Source organism: Elephas maximus, chromosome 19 (genome assembly GCF_024166365.1).
Source record: "Elephas maximus indicus isolate mEleMax1 chromosome 19, mEleMax1 primary haplotype, whole genome shotgun sequence".
Taxonomy (NCBI): Eukaryota; Metazoa; Chordata; class Mammalia; order Proboscidea; family Elephantidae; genus Elephas; species Elephas maximus.
Genome location: NC_064837.1, coordinates 36,090,062 through 36,108,755, shown reverse-complemented (window position 1 = coordinate 36,108,755; position 18,694 = coordinate 36,090,062). Strand labels below are relative to the sequence as shown.

The following is an 18,694-nucleotide window of genomic DNA, read 5'->3' as shown; positions in this document are numbered from 1 at the left end:
AAATACATCACAATGCAACTTGCCCAAAGTGGTTACATTAAATTTAGTGAATGATTTAGTGTTTTCTTTGAGATTTTACTTATTTGATATTTATTGCCAGCAAGATGAGCAGCCCCTAAAATATGTTTCAGGTGGCCTTGGTTAGCTTGCTGTCTGTTCTGATATCTGTCTAGGGCAGTGAGGCCTTCCATTCTGAGGCACGTGGTAGTGATTTTTTCCCCAAGCTTCCTTCCCTCCCTCCAATTACACATACACACACACATAGACACAAACAAACCCTGTTGCCTAGAAACTGAAGGCATTCCTGGTGCTTATGCTTCTTTTCGTTTTTCCAGAAGCAGGAGCTTTGGAAATGGGGCCTCCAGGAAACAAGCCTGGGGCCCAGGGGAGGGGGAGAACCAGGCGTGACATTTCCTCACAAACAAGCCCGTCCCATCCCTACTGCCCTCCCTTTCCTCCCCCAGGTTTGAAAAGCCCCAGCAGGCTTCACTGAAGGGCCCCACAGGGAACAAGGCCCCCTTAGAAAGCATGTTTACCCTGGGCTGCACCAGGGGTTGCCATGGCCACAGTCTACCTTGGCAGCCCTGTGCACATAGCCTGGCTGGGAACAGGCCTCGGTGCACAGACACCCACCCTGACCCCCTTCTAGGGAACCCCACAGCTGAAACACCCCTCCTGGGCCCCAGCAGCTGCTGGAAGCGCTGATTTCCACCAAGTCCCTGGCTGAAAACATAATCCTGAAGAGAATAAAAGAGGATTATTAAGGCTCCTCTCAGAAAAGGCCAAGCGGCCATCTCCCTGTGGGGCTCCAGAGAACAGGGCCCTGCGACTTCAGGGCCCTGTGACTTCCCCAGGCCTGCTCTCCCTGCGTGGGGAAGAGCTGGCTCGCCTGAGTGAAGCGGCTCTGCCAGGTCCACACCCGCCTCCCCAGGCGCTGCCCTGTCTCCTCTGCCTGCCTGCTAATGGGAATTACTTATTTATGTAATTCATTATCACTATGTCCTGTAGCCAAGCAGGGAGGAAAGGGAGGGAGGAAAGGGAGGGGTTCTGCTCTGGCCTCAACCTGAACCTGGCGGCCTGCCTGCTGCAGAAAGCCACAAGGAACACATGGTCCAAGGACAAAGGCAGCTGGCCGAGGCTGAGGCTCAGGACTGTCTGCTCCCTGGGCTCCTGAGTCCTTGAACCTCTCCTTGTCCACTACATCAGCCCTCCCCGGCTCCACATTCCTCCTTTGGCCCTTCTACCAGGAGAAACCAGAGGGAGCAGATTCTCTAAATAATTCAGTCTTCGAATTGCTATGTGGTCAGAAGGGCTTCTTCATGTATTTTTTTAACTCTCAGGGACCTGCAGTTTCACAACAGGAAGCACTTGAATCCCAAACCTAAGACCTGGTTTTAGACCCAGAGCTATAAAGGCCTCCCAAACCCCTGCTCCAGAATTGAAGTGAAGGACCCACTAAATTTCTAGGGTTCTATGGAACCATCCCTAAGGTTCAACAAACTGGGGAGGCCCCCACTAATGTGGCCCATAAGCAGATGGGGCAGAGAGAGGGGAGGTGGGCAGCTTCCCAGGGGCTGCGTCTCCTTCTCATGTGGGCCTCAGCAGTGCTGTCTGAACGGAATGAATCTATTCACTTTCACCTTAGCACCGGCACACCTGAGGCTAGAACTGCCTCTGTTAGCAGTCTCTCCTCATCTCTGTCTCCACTCCCCTCCAGATTCCTGTAATCCTCTTATGACTTCTTCCTGCAACTCCCTTCTGCTCCCCCTCACTCCAGCCCCCACAGAGCCCTCCATGTTCATTTAAAGGGTCTGGGGACACACTATTATTATACCTGGCCACAAGTCCCTGGAATTGGTCTGGCCTTGGCTTCTACTAGGAGCCCTGATGGCGCAGTGGTTAAGCACTCAACTACTAACCAAAAGGCCTGTGGTTCAAACTCACCAGCCGTTTCACAGAAGAAAAACAGGGCAGTCTGCTTCTGTAAAGATTTACAGCCTTGTAAAGCCTATGGGCTAAGTCCCACTGTCCTACAGGGTTGCTCTGAGTTGGAATCAACTTGACAACAGTGGGTTTGGTTTTGGTTTGGTGGCTTCTGTTAATACTTTATAGAGTACTCATTTCATGTAATCCTCACAATAACCATCTAAGGCTAAAAAAAAAACCCAAACTTGTTGCTGTTGAGTCTATTCCAACTCATAGCGACCCTATCAGACAGAGTAGAACTGCCATATTGAGTTTTCAAGGAGTGCCTGGTGATCCAAACTGGCAATCTTTTGGTTAGCAGCCATAGCTCTTAACCACTACGCCACCAGGGTTTCCCTATCTAAGGTAGGTGCTACTAATATCTTCATTTCATAAATGAGGTGACAGATTCAAGGAGGTTAAGAATTTGCCCAGGTCACAACTGAAGAGTAAACCCAGCTGTCTAATTCCAGACTCCACACCATAACCACTAAGTTACAGAGACACATGCTGCATAATCATCAAAGGGTAGAACTAATTATTCCACAGAGAGGGTGAAGTGAGTTACTCATAGTTACCCAGCCAGGTAGGGGCAGTGTCGGGACAAAGACTGAAGTGCTATATATCCAAACTAACATCCTTCCCACTTCACAGCTACAGAAGCATCTGTATGTACACACATGAGAGGAAACAGGATACACACTTACCCTCTTCCATAATGTTATGGTCAAATGGCCTATAAACCTAGCTTAACCCCTGACAATGCCTCATGCTGGCCCTATCCACTCCTTCCCATCCCTGATCCATGACATTCCATAGTCAGCTCCCCTACCTCCACCAAGACTTTTAAACTCGCTCTCACAATGTTATAATCCCTCCCATCCGCTTTCAGGGTAGTGCCATCTCCACAGTTCCCAAGGAAAAAATCCCGCGCCACCCCATCCCACCATGTCAGCTCACACTTAAAGCAGCACCTTACAGTTCTCAAAGCATTTTTACAGACATCATTCAATCAACTCAACAATCCTTGAACTAGTAAGTATGGGCACCTTTTTTGAGGTGTCTGCCCAGGCCACACCCCTTCTTTGAGGACTGCCTCACCACCATTCACAAGGGACGGCTCAGGCCACCACAGTGGTACTACATGTCCATGCCCTCCTGGCCACAGCCGATTGGACCAGTGGCAGATGGCTGACCCAAATGAGCCAATCAGCTTCTCTCCCCAGGAATTTGAATCAAGGTGCAGAGTCACTAGGCAGTCTCCAATGATTCCTGGAATGAGAACTGGTATAGTTGGAGCTGAGGGACCATGACACCTGGCACAGGTCCACAGAAGCAGTGTAATCCCACAGGTGCACTGAGCAGCAACACTGAGAGCACCTGCCTTAGTTCCAGGTACTTGAGGGCCAAACTGTATCTCCTGCCTATGATTCTTCAATTCCCCTGTGCCTTCAAGTATTCCAAGCTGGTTTCTGTTACTTGCTATCAGTAGAGCCTGAACTAAGAGATGGGCTGCTATTATTATCCTCCTTTCACAGAGGAGGAATGAGGCTCACAGAGGTGGTGACTAAATAATGTCACATGATCAATATATAATAAAAAGGATGTTAAAAACCCTGTTGTCATGGACTGAATTGTGTACCCAGAAACATGTGTCAACTTGGCTAGGCCATGATTCCCAGTAGTGTGTGACTGTCCACCATCTTGTCATCTGATGTGATTTTCCTATGTGTTGTAAATCCTACCTCTATGATATTAGTGATGCAGGATTAGAGGCAGTTATGTTAATGAGGCAAGACTCAATCTACAAGATTAGGTTGTGTCTTAAATCAATCTCTTTGAGATATAGAAGAGAGAAGCAAGCAGAGAGACAAGGGGACCTCATACCACCAAAAAACAAGAGCCAGGAGGACAGTGCATCCTTTGGACCTGGGGTCCCTAGGCTGAGAAACTCCTCTACTGGGGAAGATTGATAACAAGTACCTTCCCTCAGAGCCGGTAGAGACAGAATGCCTTTTCTAGAGTTGGCATCTTGAATTCGGACTTCTAGCCTCCTAAACCGTGAGAGAATAAATTTCTCTTGTTAAAGCCATCCACTTGTAGTATTTCTGTTATAGCAGCACTAGATGACAAAGACACTTGTGATCTGACTCTCCTTCAGTGCTACCTCATACCTCCTTCTCTGGATCAAAGGATGTGGCAGGTGATCTCTTCCTGTAACCGTAAAAAGGGGTAACTGTGAGTAACTGATTTAGTCACAGGCACTCCACTGGACTAAAGCCAGGGACAAGAAACACAAAATTCTCTCCTCTGGAACTTGAGTGTGGTGAAAATAAAAAATGAAACAAAAAAAACAGTTGCTGTCATGTCGATTCCAACTCATCATGACCCCATGTGCTACAGAGTAGAACTACACTCCATAGGGTTTTCAACGCTGTGACTTTTTGGAAGCAGGCTGCCAGGCCTTTCTTCTGAGGAGCCTCTGGGTGGGTTCAAACTGCTAACCTTTCAGTCAGTAGTCAAGCACTTAACCACTTGTGCCACCCAGGAACTCCTACAGCCAAAAACCCGTTGCCACTGAGCTGATTCAGACTCATAGCAACCCCATAGGGTTTTCGAGGCTGTAAATCCCTACGGAAGCAGACTGCTACATCTTTCTCCGGCAGAGCCAACCTTTTGGTTAGCAGTTGATTGCTTTAACCACTGTGCCATGAGGGCTCCATACTGAACCTATACCCAAACCAAACCAAACCCATTGCCATCAAGTCGATCCCAATTCATAGCAACCCTTACCAGGGCTCCATCACCAAATACCCCTTTGCTCCTCTACATTTTCCAGCCTTCCTTGCAGTTAGCGTGAGCCATGTGACTAGTTCTGTCCAATGAAATGTGAACTGAAGTAACAGGTACCAGTTCCTTGTCAAAGCAGTTAAAAGCCTGGATGCTGCCTCCACCTCTCTCTTTCCCTGCCGAGGTGACTTGAAGTCTCCATATTCTAGATGGTATGGCCACATGATAGAGGAGAATGGCTTAACTCACATCAGACTTTCCATGAGCACAAAATAAATCTAGATTGTGTCAAGCCACTAAGGTGTCAGGTTTTGAATATTACCCCAGTATAGTCTGGCCTCTCTCCCTGACTGAAGCACAAAAATGATTCAACCCACACCCTTCAGCACATGTCTCCGGTCTGCAGGATGCTGCTGCTATTCATTCATTTGTTTAACAAGTATTTTTGGAGCACCAATGGTAAATGATGTAATGGATACAAGGACACAGCAGTGAAAAAGACCCAACTCTTGCCCTCAGGAAGCTCCCTATCTGGGGACCAGCAGGCCCTACCTGGGACTAAGAGGGACAGTTTTACAGATATGAAGGCAGGAGCTCCCACACAGTCCCTGGCTAAACTGAACCCTGAAAAGAGCTGAGCCACCAGGAGGCAAAGACAGCTTGTTCCAGCGACTCAAGGAGGGTGGCAGCCACGAGTGAGTTCATATCAGTCTTTCACACCCTGGGCTCTACCAGCTCCGTTCCTGACAGCTTCATGGCTGCAGATAAGTGCTTCCCTTGCCCTGGGCACAGAACAGAGGGGAGAAGGTGTCAAGAAGTCATCAGGGAGCAGCAGTCAGCTGGCAAAAACAGGAGCACCACAAGACACCACTCACTTGCCCTGACTCTCCTCTACAGCAGAAGGACCTCCTCTGGGGATCATCCCACTGCTTAAATAATTAATTAACTAATTTCAGCCCCCAGACCCCAATGACCAAGCTTTTCTCCCCCCATCCCACCTAGCTGAGGACCAGCCAGAGAAACCATCACTCTGTCAGGAACTGGCATCAGGCTACAGTCTCTTTTTTCTGTGCCAAAAGCTAGATGGGAAGAGGGGAAGTTGGGCAGGCAAGGCCATCATATACAGTTGGGCAGGCTGTTCACTGCACAAGCTGCCCATCCAAAGGGATAAATGGGGCTGGAATCCAGCCTGGGCTCTGTTTAGCAAGCCCTGTGCCCTGGAAGAATGGTACCCTCTAATTCACACAAACATATCTGCTGTATGTCACCCTAAGTACTATAGTCAGGACTTCCCCGTAAGGAGTGAAGAAGCTTGGTGATGGGTACGTGTGAATTTATCATACTAGTCTCTTTACTTTTATCAAGTTTGAAAAATTCCACAATAAAAAGTAAAAACAAAAAACACCCCCACTCGGTAAATGGCTGTGGAACAATCTTGGACAAAATTACTTTACCCCTCAGCCCTCAGCCCCAATTCCCACATCTGAAAAGACAATAAACCGTGGTTCACAGGGTTGGTATAAGAACTAAATTAAATTACTAAGTAAAATGCTTGGCACACAGTGATGCAAAAATTTTGGAAATAGACAGTGGCGATGGCTGCAAAACACAATATATGTAATTAACACCACTGAATTGCACATTTAAAGATGGTTAAAACAGCAAATTTTATGTTATATATATTTTACCACAATAAAAAAATGCAAAAACAAATGCTTGGCATGGAGTAGGTCCTCTCACAAGGAGCAGCCATTCCCAGCAGCTGCTGCTGATGGCTGGAAGCAGGGAGGAAACCAAGGCACATGGTGACAAAAGGGCATCAATGAGAAAAGGAAAGCTTGTGGGAAATGGGTACCACCCTATTAACATTCTGAAATCCGGGCTTCCAGGGGGCAGGTCTGAGGGGATTCTTTTGCAACTCCTCCCTCCACAGCAGCCAGGTAACCCCAGACTCAGCTAAGCATCCAAATTAAGGTCACTGGGTTTTTTTGTTGTTGTTGTTGTTTTATTTTGTTTTTTTGGATCTTCAGAGAGGTCACAAAGAGTGGTTCCCAGCAAACTCAGGGAAGGGCACGGTAGCTTGTGGGTGGGGCCAAGAAGCTGGGAGGGCCCACACCTGGATGGCTCACACCAGAAGTCCTAGAAGAGAACAAGGCATCCCCAAGAGGTCCCAGGAACCAGGCAGCCCCACAGACAGGGCATCGCCACCTTCAAGGCAATGAGGCGGGGGCGGGGGGTGGTATGAGTGCCATTCACATCCCTGTTGGTCCAAAGTTATTTTTGAACTGCCTAATATTATGTAGTGACTTTTTATGTTAATACCTTCAAAACGATCATACTGGTGGTTTGTTTTAAATGACAACTACCATACACCCTCGGTTCATTTCCCTTCAAGGTCTTAGCCTTAGGTCCCAGAGCCTAACAAGGATGGAGGGGGCTAAGGAAGCAGTGGTGGGAGGCTCCAAAGCCCCTGGAAGGACCTCACTCGTGGCACAAACCACCAAGGCCCTGTGTGCCAGGCCTGGCGACCACCCTAGAAGACCGCTATGGAAGCCTTCTGGCTTCAATCAAATGCCATCTCGCTCGATTGCTCTCTCCTTTCTTTTTTCTCTTCCAGGATGAACGCTAATAGGATGATTCATTCTCTTATTAAGTCAACTCACAAGAAAAAGGGAAGTCACCCGAGCTCCCAATCCTTTCTCCCTTGAACACAAGCTACTCTCTGGCTCATCTCCAATTTGCACTTGGTAGAAAAGCATTAACAAAGGGGAAGTTCCACTAAAAATCCCGTCCTTCAATACGTTTCTGAGATTGTCACAGCTGAGGGCTGAGTTGGGGTTTCTAAGACTGTCACAGCTGAGGGCTGACTTGGGGTTTCTAAGACTGTCACAGCTGAGGGCTGACTCTGGGTTTAAAGGCAAGCTTCCAAATAAATTGTGATAGGAGGGGAAAGAGACACACAGCTCTTAAAGCCACAGATGGCACAATCCCTCGTGGCAGACAGTAAAATCCACCCAGAAAATGTTCCTCTCTGTCCCTGCCAGATTTCCTCAGCTCTGTCCCAAACTTAGAAACAGCTGTTTCCCTATAACTCCAAAAACAGATCTCATATGCTCCATCTCCTCATTCTTTCCAACACTGTGATCTGTACACTTAATCTACCTCCAGGTTCAGCTTATCCCTTCCTCAGCTTGTCAAATAAGAAGAGTAGCAGTTAAAGAATGAGAATCACAACACTACGAAGTCAAAAAGTACTTGTGTAAACAAGGTCTACAGACTCAGCAGCCTGGCTTTCTCAGTTCTGATCCCAGCTCCTCAACCAACTAGCTGTGTGACAAGTTAACCTAATCCTTCTGTCCTCCAGTCTTCTCATATGTAAAGTGGAGAGAAAACTATTCTCATAGGGTTGATTAATTAAGTTAATATTCCTAAAATGCTCAGCAAAGTACCCCCCCATGCAGTTAACCAAACTAAGTACTCAATAAATGCTAGCTATAAAAAAAAAAAATTTTTTTTATTATTATTTAAGAGTCCCTGGCTGTTAACAAACTTAGCTGCTGCTAATCAAAAGGTGCTTAACCTAGGACCACAAATTCCTCTAGGAGCAGAATGATCTTCAAAGTTCAAATCTACCCATAGACTCTTCAAAAGAAAGGCCTGGTGATCTACTTCCAAAAAATCAGCCACTGAAAACCCTAATGAAGCGCAATTCTTCTCCAACACATATGGGGTCACCATGATCGGAATCCACTTAATGGCAACTGGGTTCTATTATTATCATTATTCTTTAACCATCACAACAATCCTGTGTGGTATACTCATTACCCATTGCCGTCGAGTGGATTCTAACTTACAGTGATTCTCTAAGGCAGAGGAGAACTGCCCCATAGTGTTTCCAAGGCTGTAAATCTCTACAGAAGCAGAATGCCATCTCTTCCTCCCATAGAGCAACTGGTGGTTTTAAACCGCCAACCTTTCAGTTTGCAGCCGAGCGCTTAACCACTGAGCACCCAGGCTCCTTTCCTGTCTGGCAGGGATTACTATTACCAGCTGTACTTAACAGATATGTTCAATAGCTATTTGTTGTTGTGGGTATAATAACAGATTGTTGTTAGTTTCTGTCGAGTCAATCCCAACTCATGCTGATCCCATGCCTGTGGAGTAGAACTGCTCCATAGGGTTTTCAAGGTTGTGACCTTTCAGAAGCAGATCACCAGGCCTGTCTTCCAGCGTGCCTCTGGGTGGGTTTGAACTGTCAACCTCTCGGTTAACAGTCAAGCGCTTAACTGTGTGCCCCACCCAAGAAAAGTACACCTTCAGACGTTAAGTGACTTGCTCAGGATGACACAGCCAACTCGGGGCAAAGCTGGGACTGGAACTCTGGTCTTCAAACCACACGCTCACACGTTTCACACTTTAATACCCTTAAACACACTCCCTCCCTCAGACATGAAAATTTCAGAAATCCTATGGACCAGCATCACAGACAGAGTTCAATTGTGTAACCCCCAGAGAGTGCTAGTATCTCAAGGGAGGTTGTGAGATTCCAGATCAAAATTAATTTCCATTCAGTTTCAGTTCCCAAGAAAACACACCAAAGCAGCCTTAGGGGAGATGAGAGGGTGCCACCCCGTCAAAGGTGTCAAAAGGCCCCTTAAGGCCGAGGCTCACACTGGCCTCAACCATGTTTCTGACTAAGACATCTCCTCTGGGAGGCTCCTAGGCTGTCAACAATTGCAAAAGGGTCAGTGCAAATCATGTGGGAACGCATTTGTGCAGGCATGGCCTAACACATGTGGACTTCTGCCAACCCCGTAGTTTCAAAAACATCTGCACTGTCTTCACCCTTGATAAATAGCAGCCAGGCTACAGAAATATTTCCATTACACCAAAAGTCTGCTTTGCCACCACGACTCATTGAAATGGATGTTTCCAATTTGAAAAGAACGTATCAACAAAAAAAAATATCGAAAAACACCCCAACCTTACCAGCAGAGGCAACCAACCTGGCATTTAGGAAACTTCTAAGCACTGGTAAAGGATATTTGTAGAAAGAAATTATTTGGTAAACATATGCCCCCATGCCCAAAGTCTAACTACATCTAATAAATCGTTAGGCCCATTTCTTCTAGCTCTACTAGGCACGTTCATTAGGAAACTTCTGCACAAGGATTTTCACAAATGTTCTTTATTTTAAGACTGTGATGAAATCACCTTATGGCCATGCTGGAGAGAACAAGGAATAAACAGAGTTTTGCATTCTTGTCCTGGCTCTCCCACTAACTAGCTATGGGATTCCATGGGGAAAAAACAATAACGGCAGCAGCAGCTAACATTTATCAAGAGCTTACAAAATGCCAAGCATTGTGCTAAGGGCTTAATAAGCACTAATGCATTTGATGCTCATTAGTAACCATTAGGTAATAGTATTATCCCCACTGTATGGATCAGGGAACTAAGACTCAGAGAGCTTGAGTAACTTGCCCCAAGCACACAACAGCCACTACCAGAGGCTGGATTCACATACAGGCAGTCTGTTCTCGACCACATACCATAGGTCTTTCCAAGGTGCTTAACAACCTAGGACTACAAATTCCTCTAGGAGCAGACTGGATGATCTTCAAAATCCTTTCTGGCTTTAAAATTCAGTGATTCTCTCTTTTCCAAACAACATGAATTTATGACTTTGAGAAATAAAATGCAGCCATGCTCAAGCGCTGCTGAGCTGGAATGGAGCATCTGTGGATGGCTCAGCCAGGTCCAGGCAGGGAAGGAAAACTGCTGATCTGCTAGGGTAATGATGCCCTGTGAAACCGCCAGGCTGGTTCAAACTGTCTGAGGAAAAATGACAGCTTATGGTTCTGAGAGGGTGCACCAACATGTAAGGGTTCGCACTTTGGCAACTATCAGCTCGCAAACTTTAATTTGACTTAAAGAAAAAGAAAAGTCAAATGCAAGAAAGTACTGCATAACAGGGGCTGATCTGCAATATATGTTGACCCTGTGGTTTACTTAAACCTTGCTTTCCTCTCCGGTCTACACCTGCTCATGGCAAGTCCACTTCACCAGGTAATGTGTAGCTTTAGAACTTCCCTATGACCCCTGGCCCGAGGCTCAGCATCCTGTAACTGTGCAGGGGGCTTTCCCCTACGCACAACTGATATCCTCACATGCCCCCTCATCACCTGTCCCAGCCTCCAGACACATGAACACTCAGTCGCTGCCTTCCTCGACTCCATCTCTGACTCATCACCTTCCTCTCCCAGCGCTGTGCACAGTTCTCTGCACACCCACCTTGCCATCAGCCACACAGCCAATGGTGAAGCTCTGTCCCAGCCTCCCCCGTCGCTCTCACAGACTCACAGACTCTCTCCCTCTCTCTAGCTCGCTTGCTGTCTCAGCTCCTGGTACAGCCTGAAACCGAAAGGAATCTCAGACCTGAACAAAGTGAAATCATTTCCTGCACCATCAGCCTACATGACCACAGAGCATCCTCTCCTCAGCAGAGCTCCACGAGTCCAGCTTACTGGTCTTCGGAAAAAAACACAGCTTTGCAGGTGCCGGGCTTGAATCGAATGCTTCCTTAATGAATAGGGAAAGACGGGTTAGAGGAGGAAGCTAGAGTTCTTGCCATCATGTTTCCATACCATGTTGCTTCCTTTTAATTTGCACAAGTCAATTTAAATTCATCCCAGGAACTAAAGTTCATTGTCCAGCATCAGTTCATATCTGGCTCATTCTTCATCAGATTTCCTCCTGAGAACAAGCCTTCTTCTCTTCTGAGATCTGTGCAGCCATCTTGCTGGGTGCAGTTACCCTACGTGCTTCTCCTGAATTTGAAAAATGCAGCCTTGACTTTTGTGCTAGGATTAAAAGCAAACGAATGAAAAAGCAAAAGCCATTTTAAGCAAACATAACGTCGGCCCTTGAGGACCTTTCTAATAATTATAAATATTGAGAAAGATCCTAAACTGGGTTTTGTTCAGCTTCCCCTCGCCCCCAGCACACTTTTGGGCCGTCTCTCTCTGGTCCTGAGGGTATCATGAAATGACTCTACAGTTGGCTTAAGCAAAACAGAATCAGAAGGGTAAATGCGCCGCCGCCCCAAAAAGTGTATGTCAAAGAGAAATGACTTCTGGATTATCTGCTATTTCCTTATTCATTCAACAAAGGTTGTTGAGGGCCTTGTGTGTGCATGAAACTCTTTTAGGCCCTAGGCCAGCAGGGTGAATAAGAAGACTCACTAGGTCCAACTGGGAACGCCAATTTTAGAGTTGCAGATGGGAGCTGGTGCCTCCTATAGTTCTGATACACAGACAAGAGGTCAGCTCCTTCCTACTTTCCTGCAGCTCTCCTCACATGGCGTGGACCCCAACCTGTAGGGCTGTGGGCCGCTCTCAGTAAGCATCCCCTCTGACTGGGGTCAATACAGAGTGACAGGCTCAGGTGTTGGGCAGTTTCTTGCAGATCCGGTTTGTGTCTAAGTATTGGATGAGCAGGTCAGTCTCACTAGATATTCTTCAATCACTTCAACAGTAAAATGAGGACTCAGGAGAGCTGAGCAATCTTCTAGGTCTAGCTCAAAAATTCCAGCTCCTCTTACCCTCTCCTATCACTGAGCTGACATGGACTTCTGCGGCCTGCACTTCATCTTCCTATCTCCAGATGGAATCTCTTAAACCACAAAGACAAAGGAAAATTGTTCCCATTTCCCAAGACCTTCAGGGGAGGCCATTCCCCTCCACTCCTATGAGTCACTTGTTCTTACACCTCACATCCTATCTGGAACGCTCTTCTCAGACCTTTCTTGAGTCCTTCCTCCGCAATTCGAATGCATTTGCCTCTGGTTCTGTTTCTAAGTACAGAGAGTCAGGAGTGAATCACTGTGTTCTGAGCAATAACTCTTACGAGATTTTTATTTCTTCAGCATGTACACTGCAGGCATTACAGGAGGTGACAGTGATTCTTGGCTATTAAAAACCACAACAGCGTCAAGGAAGCCAACCATACTTCCCAGTTCCTGCCTCACCCTGCAAAGAAGCTGCAGGATTCAGAAAACATGACCCTCCTCTAATGTCCACACACTGGCCACTCAGCTCATCCCATGGCAAGACCAAAAGCCCAAGAGGCACAGCCACCTTTATCCTCATTCAGCTCAAGTGCTTCCTCCTCCAGGAAGCATTCCCTGCCCCAACTCTGCTTCTCGGTGGCAAAGTGCACCCTTCTGCAGTACTTTGTCTTATCACAGCACTTGCCATGGCAACTGGAATTCTCGGCTTACATGTCTGTGCCCCTACTAGGCTGTGGGCATCTTGACGGCAGAGGCCATACCTTAGTGACTTTTGTGTTCTGGGCTAGATCCCAGTAACGTCTGGCACTTGGCCAGTGGTTCTCAGCTGATTTTGCTAAGCTGAGCCCTTCGGGCATGTTCCAACAAGACCTGGACTTTGCATTGGCAGCCCTATGAACAGAGCACCCTACACCCCCTTCCCCACCGTACCCTGCTCCGCTCTCGTCTCCAGCTCAGCTCAAAGAGTCTGAGAATTCCTCTACATTGTGAGCTCTGCAGCCACCCTTCCTAGGTTCAAACCCTGGCTCTGCCACTTTCTAGCCATGTGATCTTGGGCAAGTTATTTAACTTCTTTGTCCCCTAAGTGTGTTTCCTCATCTGAAAAATGGATATAAATTTCATAGGGACATGAGAGGATTCAATGAATTGATCCAAGGGAAAGCACTTAGAATGGGGCCTGACCCAAGACAAGGGCTCAGTGAGTGCTGGAGTTACGACTGTCCAAGCCCATTTCTTCACAGAAAACGCCCCTCCCCTCCACAGCTTCCACTCTTGACTGCTTATTGGGCCTGCCCTCAATCCCCTCTCATTAGGGTCCCTTCCTCTAGGCCCCTTTTGCCCCACTCCTCTAGGGACCAATGTTAACATTAACAGAAAAAGCCATTCAAGCCTCCTCACTCATTTGCCCTCCCCGCTCCTGCCCCCAGTTTATAGGGCAAATTCCCCAAAGAGAAGGGCAGTCATTCAGTTTCACACCAGCAGGGCTACAAATGCTGAGTCACTCAGCCCCCAACTCTGCTTAGCTGTCACCCTGGACATTTCAGCACCCCCCTCCACTGTGCAGTCCCTCTCCTCATGATTCCACAGTCTTACCCTGCCCCTCACATCCCTCCCAAAGCCAGCCTCAGCCTCTACAGCTCTCACCAAAGGTTCATCCTGATAATAAGAAGCCTGGGAACTTTAGCACTCTTGTGCAGAAATAATAATAATACTGATGATGATAGTTTCTATGTAGAAAAGAGCGTCCCTGGTGGTGTAAATGGTTAATGCCCTCAGGTGTTAACTGAAAGGTCAGAGGTTTCAGTCCACCCAGAGGTGCCTTGGATGAAGGGTCTGGCCATCTACTTCTAAAAAATCAGCTACTAAAATCCCTACAGAGCAGTTCTATTCTGACACACACCATGAGTCAATTCTGATTTGATAGCAATTGGGTTTTTTTTCTTTTTTAATGCAGGGAAAGCTTACACTATTTCTGACGTACATGCACTTATCTCCTTTAACTCTTTCTAAAGATGAGAACCTGAGACACCAAAAAATTATGTGACTTACAAAATTATAGAAAGGCAGAGAGCTGGGATGCTAACTGGGGATGCCTAACTTCAGCTCCCAAACTCTTAAGCTCTAAGCTATGATAGAAATGGGCACAAAATGCTTGGTTTGCCTCCTAGGAGGTGGTTAGACTACTGGGACGGAAACTTTCTATTCCACCAATCATCCCTCAAAAGCCTTCAGTGCTGCCGTAATAGAAGCAAAATGGTCACATTTTACAAAAAGGGCGTTTATGTGTACAAGCAGTTACCGTATTTATCATTTATGATATGTTTTAAAGATAAGAACAACAGATGCATTTTTAGGAGTTCATAACACTGCTCTGACACATCAGAGGGGCACTTACTGGGAGGCTGGAGGCAGAGGGGATGAGAGAAACACTCACTGAGCAGACAGGACTAGCATCCTAAACTCACCAACCTGTGGCAGGCAGGGCCACAGCAGACAGCTAAGTTCTGGCCACTGAGGAAGGTGAATCCTCAGTCCCGGCTACAGAGCCCTTGCATGCCACTGGCCCACAGCATCTCCAAGCCCTTTATGGCTCTTACTTCCCATAACTGTAAGAGCTAGCAACACGGAGGCATCACCTCCTCCACGTCACCCTGTATAGTCAGAGACAGAGATAACCCCTGTCTGACCCCCAGTGTCCTGCCCCCAAGGCCCGAGAATACTCCTGCCAATATCGTGCATTTACTCAAGGGAGAGTAAACGTAGGAAATGTTGAAGGAAGAAACATATGTGAGTGCTACCATATGCCAAACACCATGCTTGCTAGTGAAAAAGAAAAATCCCCATTAAGCCGCAGTTCTCTTGGGGAGACTTGAGGCTAAGGGGACCTCTCAGTACCAAGACACAGAAGTCACAAATGACAGTCCCCAGTAAAGGCTCTTCTAGATGCCCAGCAAGTGTAAATGCCACAATACCTGAGCAGCAGCTCAGGGCCCAGTGAGCCATGGGTAAGAAAGAAAAGGTAGGCCAGGCCTCCTGGGGCTGCACTGGGGATGATGACAGCCATCCCCTCTGGCTACCACCTGCTTTTTAAAGTCCGAAGGGGTCTAAAGAACCTACAATACCCAGACCTCAGTATCTGACAATTCTGTCCCAAGGCCTTGTCAGGTGGAGAAGCTTCTTTAACACATTCTCCACTGAAGCACCTCCTCCCACCTCAACCCCACTTCCCCAAGAGTGAGCTGGGACTCAAAGGGTTTGGCTCTCATGCCCAGTAAGGTATCAGAAAATCCATGCCTCACCTTAATCCCCTTATTTACCTCTAATTCAGTAGGCCTGCAGAGTACCCAGAGCCTTCCTCCATATTAGAGAAATCTGCCCCTGGAAAGGGGCTACCCTATCTGCCCACCATCCCCTGGCTAGCTGTAGGGTGCTGGAATTCTGGTCCAGAGTTTCCTGGTCCCTGTGGCCACAAGCCCAAAATTGCATAGAAGGTCATAAGAAAAAACCTCTCCAAGAGGTCTTGTCACCCTGGAATTAGTCCCTGACCCGTAACAGAGAGAACTGTTCTGAACCACAAACTTCCCAGCAGGAGTCTTAAAGGAGTCCCAGTTCCAAGGGGGTATATTAACCCTCGAATCTGAATACAAAATGTGTCCCTGTACGTGTTCGTGTTTCCAAGAAAAGGAGGAGTCAGCAATCTCACTAGATTCTCAAAGGGGCCTATGACCCCAACCTGGGGCCCGAAGTCCTCTCCCAGTCCCATCACCACCCCTGGGCCATCCTAACCATCTAGGATCTATTCACAATGTTCCCTGTCTTCTGCTCCTCCCAGCTGCAGAGAGTGCGGGACAAACTTAGGCCTCCTGCACACACCCTCCAGCTTCCTGGGAGCATGTGCTAGGCTGCTCCCAGCAAAGTCTATCTGGGAGATGCTACACTTCGCTGAAGCTGAAGTCCCAACTGCATCCACCCCCAAGAAGAGCCGGTCAAATTCTACACTCAATCCACAGGGGTCAAACTTCCAAAGGAGAACTCCAGGTGCCCTTCACCTTTTTCAGGCACACCTGGCTAACACCCCTAGGCTATACCAGAGAGGAGTGTGCTGGGCAAAGAAAAGGAACGAGAGGCCCAGAACATCTCCCTGAGTCCTTTCTCCTGGGCCAGATCGCCAAGGTCGCAAGATAGCCAACCTGAAGGCTCACACTTCTCACTCCATGATGCTCCTGCCTCTGAGAGTGAGGTGAGAAGTGAGATGGACAGTCTTCTGTATCTTGTCTCACCTCGAGGACCTCTTACCCCTAAACTCCCGGTTATTCCGTCCACCCTCACCAAAATAAAAAAATAAAGAGGAAAATCTAAAACCCGCCTCTCCCTAACACAAATCCCTTTCCAGCTCTTTTAATTTCAGTGTAAATAGTCTTGAGCTAAAACTTTTCTTTTTCAAGGGGAATTGAAATGTGCGAGCCGGTGCTAGGTGTAAGACAACAATGCAAAGGCTAAAACCAAGAAGAAAGAACGAATAAAGGCACACACCAATCCCCTGGAGCTTAGCGCCCCGGGCACACAGAGCTGGAGGGGCGGGGGAGCAGGGGCGGGGGCAGAGCGTGCTGAACTTTTCCTGTCGAGCCGCTGGGAGATGCAGCTCCCAGGGGACGGGGTGGGACTAGGAGAGGCTGCGCCGACCTATGACATCTGCGGGGGCAGGAAGCGAACCTCCCCTCCCCCTAAAAGGACCTCTGCTCCCAGCAGGCACCCCCGCCTGCCCGTCACCGCCCAGCCAGCGCCCCCCGGCCTGGGCAAAACGGGGAGGGGCGCCCACACAAAAGGGGGGAGCGGCCCGAGAAGGGGCTCAGGGCGACGCAGCTCCAGGAGGCCTTGCTTCCCTGCCTGGCGCCGCCAGCCCGCGACCACCCTCTAATCCCGCGGCTCCGCACCCAGCCCCCCAGATACCCGCATGCCCTCCGAGCCAGGGCCTGGGATATGGTGCAGGCTCGGGAAGAAAGGGAGGGCCGGGACCTGCGGCGCGCGACTGGGGCGGCGGGGGCTCCCGGGAACCGGGGCAGCAGGACCGGGAATCAAACTCGCGACAGCCCGGCCCTCCCGGCGGCGCCCTGGCGCTCGGTCCCGAGAAGGTGGGGCCGCTGGGCCGGCAGGGACTGCGCGCGGGGCGCCCGGCGGGCTCCGTGCCGGGAAGGGAGGGAGGGTCTTACCGAGCAGCGCCACGCGCGTCCGCTCCCCGCGGGGCGGTCGGCCGGCCGGGCTGGGGGAGGGGCGCGAGCCCGCGGCGGCGGCGGCGGCGGCGGCCGTGGGCCCGGTCGGCGGCGGCTGGGCGTGGGAGGCGGAGAATGCGAGGCCAGGCCAGCTTCCTAGCGGCGGGCGGCGAGTAATGCAGCTGTCCCTGCGCGGCCGCCGGCAGGGCCCACAAGTGGGGCCGCGCGGGGAGGAGCGGGGCTGCGGGCGGGGGCGGGGGCCAGGCGGCGGCGCCCCCAGATCCTCTCCGGCGGCTCGACTCCTTTCCAGAAAGGAGGGAAGCCGAATGGGGGTCCGGAAGCCAGTCCAGCTGCGGGGGGCGGGGGCGCCGGGTGAAGATTAGGAACCCCCCGTGGCACCCCCGCGCCAGCCGCAGTGACTCCCCAGCTTGCGAGCAGGAGGACAGGAGCCGGGAACCTCCCTCTCTCGGGCCGATGGGGGTGCGGGGCGTCCTGCCCCTACCGACTCCGGAAGCAGCGCCGGGAAGGCGAGCCTGGAGGGGGTGGGGCGGGGAGACCCTAGACCTCGGCTGGGAGCGGAACTGAGGAGCAGGGCTGGCCTGAGAGGTTGCAGATGGACCAAGAACCTAGAGTGGGGCTACAGAGCGTGGACGCACACCTGGGACTTGGGACAGCTAAAATGCGAGGGAGGGGGCGGCTCCCTGGGATTTAGGGCCCGTGAAAGGAAGCAAAATAAAGTAGGGAAGAAATCAAAGATACTACACATTCACCCCTCTTCCCCCAACATCCCTGATCGCTATAGGGGCTTCTGAGCCCTGGGAAGATTTTGCACAATAACTTATTTAATAAATGGGAAATCGGCTTTGGTTATCCTTTCCACATGGTTTGGTTTCAGATTCCCATCTGGGGGTGACAGGAGTGGGGCAGGAGCCCTGGTGGTGCAGTGGTTAGAGAGCTTGGCTGCTAGCCAAAAGGTCGGCGGTTGCAATCCACGAGCCCCTCCTTGGCAACCTACGGGACAGTTCTCTGTCCTATAGGGTCGCTATGAGTCGGAATCGACTGGACGGCAATGGGTTTTTTTTTTTTTTTTTGGTTGGAAATGGGGCAGGTGGTGACTGCTAAGTACCCTTCTCCGGAAGACTAAATGTCTAGCGGATCT

The 18,694-nt window shown here is 49.4% G+C and overlaps 1 protein-coding gene across 2 annotated transcripts in view; it reads right to left on the bottom strand.

Moving 5' to 3' along the window:
• CUEDC1 (CUE domain containing 1) overlaps positions 1 to 17,614 on the bottom strand; it is a 92,129-nt gene extending 74,515 nt beyond the window's left edge. The window contains exon 1 of one of the 2 annotated variants that reach the window (XM_049859333.1): positions 17,536 to 17,614. The gene's annotated coding sequence lies outside the window, so the exon portion shown is untranslated. The remainder of the gene's footprint in view (positions 1 to 17,535) is intronic. The other variant, XM_049859332.1, reaches the window with a different exon arrangement.
• Positions 17,615 to 18,694: the final 1,080 nt, after the last annotated feature.